Source organism: Falco peregrinus, chromosome 3 (genome assembly GCF_023634155.1).
Source record: "Falco peregrinus isolate bFalPer1 chromosome 3, bFalPer1.pri, whole genome shotgun sequence".
NCBI lineage: Eukaryota > Metazoa > Chordata > Aves > Falconiformes > Falconidae > Falco > Falco peregrinus.
This window is the reverse complement of record NC_073723.1, coordinates 96,649,141-96,659,614: the sequence shown is the minus strand read 5'-3', so window position 1 is coordinate 96,659,614 and position 10,474 is coordinate 96,649,141. Positions and strand designations below refer to the sequence as shown.

The 10,474-nt window shown below is 45.6% G+C and overlaps 1 protein-coding gene across 2 annotated transcripts in view; it reads left to right on the top strand.

Annotated features, from left to right (window-relative positions):
* Positions 1-5,693: 5,693 nt before the first annotated feature.
* Positions 5,694-10,474, top strand: part of NEDD9 (neural precursor cell expressed, developmentally down-regulated 9) — a 107,125-nt gene continuing 102,344 nt past the window's right edge. The window contains exon 1 of one of the 2 annotated variants that reach the window (XM_055798622.1): positions 5,694-5,879. The gene's annotated coding sequence lies outside the window, so the exon portion shown is untranslated. Of the gene's footprint in view, positions 5,884-10,474 lie in introns of both variants that reach the window. The other variant, XM_027789074.2, reaches the window with a different exon arrangement.

Sequence of the window (10,474 nt, the reverse complement as noted above, 5' to 3'; positions counted from 1 at the left end):
GAGCCAGGATTGCTGCTGCCTCCGTGCCAGTCTGGGCTGCTTTTTCAAGGATAAGGACTGGTGCTTTACTCCCAGGTATTCTCTACCGCCCTGCCCTCTTCCTACTACACTAAAAGATACTGAGACAACATGATAAACTCTTGCCCAAGCAATGCTAGTCACGTACTTCATTATTTTAGGGAAAACATTTTGCAGTAGCTAAAGATAGTCCTTGGGTTTTATGTTATTTACTTAAACAGGTGTTGAGCAGCCCAACCTTAGCACAGATAAACAAAGTATCCCACAGAAATTTTAGTGCAATAATCTATCTGCCCCGAGAGAAAGTTGTGCTTCAGAAGCTTTCACTTAGAAAGCAGTAAAAGAGGGAATTTAAAGTGCAGCTGGCTATAACTTATGAAGCTGATCCCAGCCTCCCATTTTACAGTAACTTATTGCTATTATTTCTTTTGACTGCGAGCATCCCAACGGTGGGAGTTGAATCAGGACCCCGAGCATGGCTGAAATGGATCTATCAGGCCAGTTGCAATGGTTTGGCTTGCGCTATACCTTCCCTCCCCGCTGGTCCCAGCCCCGTCTCATTTGCTAAGCCCAGCAGCAGCCCCGTCAAGTGGAGACTGTTCTGCACCGTCCGCACGGTTTCAGGCAAACTCTTGCTGTGTTTAATTCACCCTGGCCCTGGGATCCATCAGGAAGGACTCTGCTTGCCCTTTCATAATGCAGCAGCATGTTGTTCAACACAACTTACTCAGACCATGCCCAGAACCCACCTCCTGGACATGTATTTTCAGTTTTGTAAAACAACACCCAGAAGCCACGGTTGCCTTTTCTCGCAGAGCCACCGCTTTAGTCAGCATCCAAACCAACAGAAGTCTGGGCTTTTCTGTTTCCACGGGGTGAAAAACATATCAAGCGCTTTGTGCTACAGCCTTCCTGGCAAGACACAAAACTCTCTCAACCGTACCCATTTTCAGACTGCAATGTCAAACCAGATGTGGGACCAGATTTACTGTAAAAGGCTGCTTCTGAGCCATGAATCTTCCAGCAAATCTCTAATGCCCTGAGCATAATTTTGAGCAATTATTATAGCCTCACTCGCAAGCCCAGTGAGACTTATCATTTCACGTAATTTTGACATGAGCCCAGCTGAAACTCAGTGGATGGTTTTACTTTTTGGTATCTGCTGATGCTTTAAGACAGCTTCATTCCCCCAGCACAGAAATGAACTCAGTGCCTTGAAATGAGTGGGAGACCCAAGGCAGACGGTATGTACTGGTTTCAATATCTCTACATTTGGGATTCTTTTAATGTACATTTCTGTTCCAATGAAAGAGGAAAGGAGTGTTTGGTGGGGTCAGACCCAACCCCCTGAAACAGATCTGTCTGCCACAGAAGTTAGCTGTCCCTGGGAGCTCACTGAGACACGCTGATGCAAATGCAAACACCGATGAAGTGTAATTTGCGTTTCTTAGGACCCAGTCTCTCTAGTTCATTTTTCGTTACTCCTGTCATTATTCAAGGTTTGTGCTGGGGATCACTTTAAACATCTCCATCTAACGTGCAGGCCAGGGGGAGAGCAAGCAGCTTTTAATGGCACTGAAGAAAATATAAGCCAAAAGTCGACCGTGATACAAAGGGACTTGCAGTTGATATTGCCAAGAAGAGAGAAAGAGGTATTAACAGGGTGCCAGAATATCTTATCAGAGACCACACTCCATGGCAGAGGTGGGAAAAGAGCCTCAAGCCTTTTGACTTTCAGTCCACTGCCTAAGCAGCTAGCTATACCGCTGTTGTGAACCCTCCCGCTTACACTGGGGTGGCACATCCACCTCTGCCTGTGTATCTGACCTGCCTGCAAGCTCCATCACAGGTGAATTTATGTCAGAGCAACTCCTGGACGGAAAAAAAAAAAAAAAAAAAAAAAAAAAGATGCAAACAAGCCACAATCAGAGGCTTGCTCTGTTACGCTTAATTAGTTAGAGTGCTCCAAGAGCATCTCAAGGTCTGCTGTCCCCGGCTCAGAGGCACGTGGGGCTAAACAGGATTGCCTGCCACAGCAGCTGCATGCCAGAGACAGTGCAAATGGGAAAGGAGCAAGATGCAAAAGTCCTCGAGCCTGCTGTGTCATTTTGCAACGTTTGTTTCATGTCACGTTTCATGCAACTGTGCTGCATAAAAGCTGTTTACGTAAAACATCCTTTTCCTGAGGAACTGGGGCGCAGACACATGGAGAGCTCTCAGGGCTGAAGCTCAGGCAAGACTTGATGAGTCTAAACATTACAAAGCACTAATTACCTCAAAGGGGGCTGTAAACATACAGATTCATGGGGCTGTTGGAAGATGATCTGGCGAGAGAAGTATCTTTAGAAAAATGGAAAGAGATGGCCACTGGACTTGGGGAAAATGATTACAGATGACTATAGCAGGGGTGCAAGCTACTCTTTGGGAGAATAAATGGACCTGTTGGACCAGTGTTGAACAGGGAAAGGATTTCTTCTAAAGGCGCGATACGTCTGGAAACAACTTTTGCCAAGCAGCACTGCAGGCTGTAAGAGAGTAAAAGAATTAACAGACAGCAAATTGTTCCATGTTGAACCCACTAGCATTTATAGCAGGAATCTCTCTGGAAGGAGAAGGTTCTGCAAGCCAAAATGCGGCAGTAGCTGGTGTTTGTAGTGTGCATGCAGACTGAAACGTGCTGAAACTGCCTGAGGGGGGGAGTCTGTTTTCTTTTGGTGTTTGAGCTACACTTTGCTGGCATTTTTCACCAACTCAGTGACCATTGAGAAGGACTGCTACATTTCTTTTTGGGACAAGTAAGCCTGGAACTAATCATTCAACCGAAGAATTTGGAGAATAATGGGTTTCACATATGGAAGGACAAGCTGAGTCCATTCCAAATAACAAGACACACACACAGTTGTCATACCTGAAAAGGAGGAGCACCGGTCTGGACGCAAAGCATCAATCTGTCCAGCTGAGGAAAATGAGAGTCTGGGAATGAAGACCTTGACTTGAAAGAGATGGGAAAACTGAAGTAATTATTTTGATGTGCTCAACACACTGCAGCAAAAGCATTTAGGGTTTCCCTTTCATTTGAAGTTAATCTTTCATTTCTGGATGAAGGAGCATACTCTGATACGTTTCCTTGGATTTTCTGTAAAATATCTATTATTTGACTTCACCAGGAGCATTTAAGCACATCCTGGCTAAGATTTCCTAGCTGAAATTACTGCAAAGAGTTTACAAACCTATGATGAGATTTCTGAAGACCAGGCAAATGCTTCACCTCTCCACTGGCACAGAAAACAGCAATCTCCCCAGCGCAGCAGAAATTAGTATGAGATGGCTCATACCCGCAGATGAAAAGGTGACTGGTTTTCACCAGTGAGAGGCATCTTTTGTCAGTTTGTCACAGTCTGCCCTGGGGACTGCGCAGGTTAAGAAAGTAATACTCACACCTCATCACCATAACAGCTCCAGCCTGTTCAGATCTGACGTAGTTGGATTTTCTAAGGTTTCCAAATGCCTGAGGACCCTTTCTGTCTTCTACCTTCCCTGTTCTTCCGGAGGTAACATGCACCCCCAGTGCTAATACATGGCTGCACCTTCTGTCTTTGTTAAGGAAGGTTCATTTCTGTGGAAATCAGGCTTTCTGAACATGGCCCACAGAGGCACCGAGGTGCCTGCAGGCTCTGGTTCACTGTCTGAGGTGGAAAAGGTGCAAAAGCTGGAGAAGTCCTTGCTGCTAGAGCTTGGCACCTGCCCCTGCTTCTGCAGCAGCCCAGTGCAGGTGGGATCACAACCCAGGAGGCTCAGTGGCCAGGTTAAAGCTGATACACTTTGGTACACATGGTCATACCTAGAAATTTAGGAGCAAAGAAGTTAGCCAGGCTGCTGCATCCACAGAGTTGATAACCTCTGGACCAGGGCAAGGCAGGCAATCCATTTTTGTGGACCTGAACCTGAAGTCCTGATCTTGCCACCTTGAAATGAATTAGCAGATACTAGCACCCATGGAGCTAGGAGCTGCAGCCAGCTTGGCTCGTGAAGCACAGGGGAATGCAACTTCAGGATGGAGACCAGCATGACCAGCTGCTGGCTATTAGTGAGCACACAGCTGGGTCTGGGTCATCCTATCTCGGATGCAAAGACCGGTCTTTGGCAAAATGTTCCACAAGCAATTTAACGAGTGTGTTTACGTGGGTGAGCAGAGTTAACAATGTGTTACAGGTGGGAAAAGCTACAACGAACAAACAGGCAGTTTAGATAAAGATAAAAATGTAAACAGCACTTGCTTTGTAAGGTGATTGATCAATCAGCTGTGGTTGCTTGTCCCTTTTGGAGCAAAACAGACTTGGGGACAGATCGAGAGGCTTCTTTGCAGTTGTGAGACACACAAAATTAGTAATATACATTTTGTACTACCCAGGAAGGGCTTCAGCAAGTACCCTACTTGGAAGTCATGTGCACTGAGACTAAGAAGCTGAAGTGCAATGAATTAGGTTTTATCTCTTTCTCACCTCCTCTTCTCTTGCTAACTCCAGCTTTCTTGCTGGCAGCCCATCAGGCCCTGATGCTTCCCACTCCCTCCCGGCTCACCGCTTTTGACCTCGGAGGTCTGGCTCAATTTCCCTACTCACTGACAGAGCTCTTTGGATGTTGTTTTGGCAAACAAATTCGTATAACTTCTTTTTTACTGTCTCACACCATCTCTTCACCTCTTTCCATGCCACCCTCCCTCTCCCTTCAGCCATGCTCCATCATGCATTAAGGGGAGTTTAAAGACGCCTCAGTACTGACCTGTATTTCACTACGGAGAGATCAGTTACTCAGTATTATTTGCATGAGAGACATTAGTGCCTTTCTCCTGAGTTAATTAGGTTTTCCCCTGCCTGCTTGGCCAGGCCAGCAGAAGGGCAGCATGGTTGTATGGCACCTGCTTGACAGATTGTTCCCTTCAGGCCCTGCAAACAGCCACTGGCAAACCTGCCCTCACCATCACATCACAGCTGTTGCTTCTCCAGAAACCACTAGCGCCTGTGGTCAGGAGAACCAAACCATCTGCGGCGATGTCTCACAAGCCTTGTCCCAGCTCCACACCGGTGACGGGGCGCACGCCAAACCTCCATCACACGATCCCTACCTGTGTGGGATAAAACCTCTATCTGCAGCCACCCCACTGTTCCTTAATCCCATTTTTAAAAACAACTCAGGCTTCTTAATCATTTGCGAGAATGACAGCGAGGGTCCTGAAGCACAGAGGTGTTTCTTATGGCCCATGACCATAACCCACCGAGGTGCTGAGCTGTGGGAGCCAGCAGCCATCTCACCATGCACAGCACCGCTGGGCTGCGGCATGGAAAGCTCGGCGCCCACAATCTCACTTTCCAGAGCTACAAAGCTCTCTTTTAGCACCGAAGCAAGGTTAGAAATAGCCTCGGGAATTAGGGCTGCCAAGTAAACCATCAGAATAAAATGAAATTGCCCCTTGGCACAGCTCCACTGAATTTGGTGCCTACAAGACAGCCATGGACGGCCACTGACCTCTCCCCATGGGCTTCCTCATTCAAGAAGCACTCGGCCTGAATTTCTAAGAGCACTCAACCTGAATATCTAAGAGATACTGTCAAAAAACAAGGTTTGCCAAGCGGAGAGGAAATGACTAAAACCGGAAGAAAAACATTTGTGGTTTCTCTCTTTTACAAGCAGGAGGGGAGACAGAGTAAAAATGTACTCCTACAACCGAGCCTTCCCTACGGAGCCAACGGGTGGGCATGGTTTCCTCGGGCTATGTTAAACTCACCAAGGGTGCAAGAAACCCGACGAGAAGGGTTGAGAGAAGGTTGGCAGAGAGCATTAGGAGAGGCATCCCCGGCAAGGTAAGTGCCACCCAGTGACACCCCTCCGCTGCTGTTGCTGGTGTTTCTGAGCCTGAACCTGTACATCTGTAACAGCCCGGTCCCTCTGCATTTAGGTATGCAGCGACCTTCTTGAGATTTTTAACAACCCTACCGATTAATATGAACTCTGTGCTTGTTAAAGGCTAAATTAATAGCCGGTTTGCTCTCATGGGCTTTTTTTGTTGAAATAATATTTTGTGTGACAACTGACCATTGCAATTTGCCTCCTTGGACTATTTGGGTACCACTAAGTTCTTTAGTGAAGATACGTTTCATGAGAAATCAGGGAAGCCCTGCTGCATTTCCAAAGGCAAGTCAGGAAGTTGGCTGGCAGCAGCGAGTTTATTTGCAGAGTTGCCACTGCTGCTGGAGAAGGGGCCAAACCCCACGTACCTGTCGTTTGCCAAGAGGAAACACATTATAAACTCTTCTGGAGACAGCCCACCCTTACTCTAAGCTGGGCATTACCAAACAGATTGTCAGGTCTCAATTATATCATCAATTATGCTTATCAGACAGGAAATATCTAATTTCTTTTTTTGTGTTGAACGTACAGTAAGATCTGCTTCAATCTGTCCTGCATGTATCAGAACATTCTAGTAGTTATCTAAACAGAGGTTTAGGATGTGAGAAAGCTCAAAGATAATTTTAAAATAGGGTTTTAAAGACATAAGAGATCATTCTTTGCAAGCGCAGATTTCACCATAAGTCTGCCTTGGTCATTCCTATTAACTCCTAGGCTTTCTAGCCTGTAGATTTTCACGTGGTTGAATTTACATCATGAATTTTTTGCTTTACTTAGTCAATTCATAGTGATGGAGGAACATAAGATGATTGCTATTTTGTTAGTCTGCGGTGGTGGGCAAGCTGTTTCCTAATGCTGGTGGCATTTGATTTAAACAGCAAAAAAATTTGGCAAGAAAGCATCTGCAAACATTATTTGAATAACAGCTACAAAGCTGTGTCAGCGGTATGTGCCCCTCTCTTTCACTTTCTGCAGCTGTTCACAACTGATCTGCGATTGTACAGAGACCAAGAACGAATACTCAGGAAAGATTACAATGGTGATCTGCACCAGGCAGCCAAGCCTCTTGGAGATACACCATTCAGGGTGCCATAGGATATGACAAGAGGATATGATTTGGGTCACGTTGTGTATTGTAAGCAGAAAATGAATTGTTCTGCCCACTCTGGGGCTATTTGAAGGAATCATTTCCTGGGCTAAAGAATACACTTTGATAAAATGCTTGTAGAGTAAATTCAGCTAAGTAATCTGCAACACCCTGTCAATTTTTAAAGAGGAACTATTGCTTCTACTGCACTGAACAGTTCCCCTGCACTTCTCTTTTTGAGACCTGTCCATATTCAGCCAGAAGGACAAGGAGAGGCTAGAGACACCTGTGTATCTGCCAAATCTCACTAAAAGCAACCCTCAGCAACCTCCCTGTAGGGCGCTGAAGTCCATATCTACCAGCTGCAGACACAACAGCCCTCTCTAAGCCTCCAGAGAACAACAGAGAGAAAATCCAGGTCAGTGCTGAGGCTTCCTCTGAAGCAATGTTGCTTCACAGGGTCACTAAAAAAAGTTACCTATCACTCATATAAACCGTAGGAAAAGCTTAACTAAGAACAGGCATGGGAGTGCTGTGCTGAGGCTAAGTGTGTGGAGCGTGGATTTTTTTGTCTGCTTCTCAGGAAAACAAAACAAGGCTGATAATAGCAACTTGTGTTTCATCAGAGAAGCCACACTGCCCCTTGGAAAGAGCTTAGACTGTCCTTCAGAGCCAGGGGCGCACTGCAGCTTAGGGACCTAGCCCGTACCTGGGAGCAGAGAGGAATGGACATGTTGGGACCAGGCTCTGAAGGTTGGTGAGATATGACACCTTGCAGCAGGAGCATTCAAAATTCAGGCATGTGACAGAGGACATGAGAGGAATTGCAAATAGGGAAGGAGCAATCTGGTGTTTCAAGGGGGAAGGGAGACGAGGAAGGGTGAAGTAGTTTGGGGAAGGTATGGCATTCTTCATCACTAACGGTCCCCATGAACTTCTGCCAGTCATTCTGCCTACTTTTTTCCCCAAAAGCAAATTTTCTCCTTACCACTACACTATGCACTTTGATTTGCATGGTTTCCCACAGAGAGCACAAACGTGAAGGGGCTGTTACATACAAATGTAACTGACTGCTGCACTAGCACCCCGTAAAGCACTGAACTGTAGATCTAGCCTAATCTCCCAAGTCCAAACTTATGGGGTTTCTTTGCTCCTGGAGAGTTTTTCCCCAGTAATCCAGGTGGACTAACTGATAATGATAGTTAAGATGATTCCATAAGTACTCAGAATATCTTTAATTGTAGGTTACAGGTTGCTTTTTTAAAAACAAAAGAATTGTCATTAGCTTTTTCTCACCTAAATTTGCTCTTTCAGAACAAAGCATTCACTGAGTGCTCTACCATGCAGGCTCAGTGGCAGGCATTTTATCAGAAGCAGCAAATTTTAAACAAATATTGGCATTTTAATGGAATTTTAAAGTCGTACTTTCAAGAATCAAAACTGGAAACCATTGTTCTTACCACTCAGTGGAAAAAACAATTTGAATGAATCAATACTCATCAAAGACTATGTCATGAATACCAAATACTTAAAACACTCCTAACAGCATCTGGCAAACAGCCTGAAAAGCAGAGACCATTCTCTGTCTGTGAGTGGTACAACAAGTAGTATAATACATCTATTACTTGGTCTAGAGCACGCAGCTGACTGTGCTCAGACCTTCTGACATCTTGTCTAAGACCAAGTCAACAGTTCCCCTCTATCAGCAGCCACAAAGAGATCTAACCAAACAGACTCCCAGAACGTTTAGTCAGGCCAGTATATTACAGGGCAAAAATTAATGATCTTCAATTACTCTTTATGATCCCTCCGCTTTAAAATTCTGTGGTTGCGTCTACATGGCAGGCCAGAAAAAAAGCTGTAGTTGCAACATGCCCCGTAAGTGATCCACCTTGTATTTGTGTTGGAGACACTCTCAAAATACTGCAAAGACATCTTTCCTGAAGTAACAGCTGGCAGGGATCAAACCCAGGTGTATATTCACGTTCTTCCATCTGTCTAATTACTGATCAAAATCCTCGTGTCCTGTGCCTGAGCTGCACTGGGCTCCCTGCCCAAAAGGGCATCCAAACACGCACCCATTGCTGCAGCTTTGACTTATCTTCCATAAAGAACCTAATCCTGGTTTCTGGACCTTACTTGTTGTTATGGAAATGACTGCAATATCCATGGGAAAGCTCCACAGGATTTTGTGGCCTTTTGGGTTCTTCAGCCTGAGCTGGTCTAAGCTCTGCGACATTCTCCCCTTCTCCAAGGTACTTTCTAAACCTCTTGGCTTCCTCCTGCTGTTTGTCCGCTGCTAGAGAGGGACCCAAGGGCTCTTCTAGAGAGTGACAAGGAGCAGTAGGGACTGAAACATATGAGGAGAGGATATTTGTTCATGTGGTCATGGAAAGAATTAAAGAAGGGAAAAGGGGTCCTACTTTAAAAAATCATCTGAACTGCAAGAAATGACCTCTGTTACAGTGATTCACCAGTTGAGAGAGGCTGCCTTGGCTAGCTGGGCACCAGGGTGCCATTTCTTCATGGGTTCCACATGATGTGTTGGGAGACACAATCGCACGGTGGCCTGGTGCAGGAACATGGCCGTAGGACAGTAGGTGGCCGTATCCCTTTCCCCCTCTTCACCCCTAGGCCACAAGGAAAGAAATCCGCTTTCACTAACGCTTCACCTCCCTCTGGGTCATGGTTTGTTCCACCAGTGCCTTTTCTACCCGAGTAGACAAACTCTTGTTTGCCAATACAGCATCTCTAAATGTCGCATGCAGGATACCTCAGCAGGACTTTATTTTGCCTTCTCTTACTCTTGTATAGCTGTCTAAAAGTGAGACACTCTTGTGCAACGATAGCACTTGATTGTTTTTCCTCATCTTTCTGATTCAAAGCAGTACAAAAAAGATTTTCTTTCTCTAAGCTGCAAGCAAACAGACCATTGTTGAAGAAAAAGCAAAAAAAAATGCCTAAGCAGATTTTTCTGCCACAATAATTAGTGAGTTTTGACCTCTGCAGCCTGTTTCAAATATTGGACAAACGATCTTCTGAGCTGCACGCCTTCGGTTCTCTGCTGAACTCTTCTTTGGAGCTTACTCAGGGTAAGCAGCATCACTGGCAATGAACCACCCCACATGTACATCTGAGGAGGAGCTGTGCTTCAGAAAGCCCCTCTGAAAATTAAATTTTCTCCTTCCCCTAGCATTAACAGCTTGATGCTGATAGACGTGAGTAACAAATTACTCTGTTCTCACACTAATTAAACAGTAAATTAAAAGTAGCACAGAGCTAGGACGCCTCTTGCTGCCTGCCCAGGCCACACAAAAGCATCCCCCCTTAACCCAGGATGCCTTGATCCGAGGTGAGGGAGGAGGAGGAGGAGATTTTATGGTCATTTAAGCCCCCGTGCAGGTACACAGCTCACTTTGCAGCACAACTAAGGACATGGCCCGCTTCAACAGAGATGAGGAA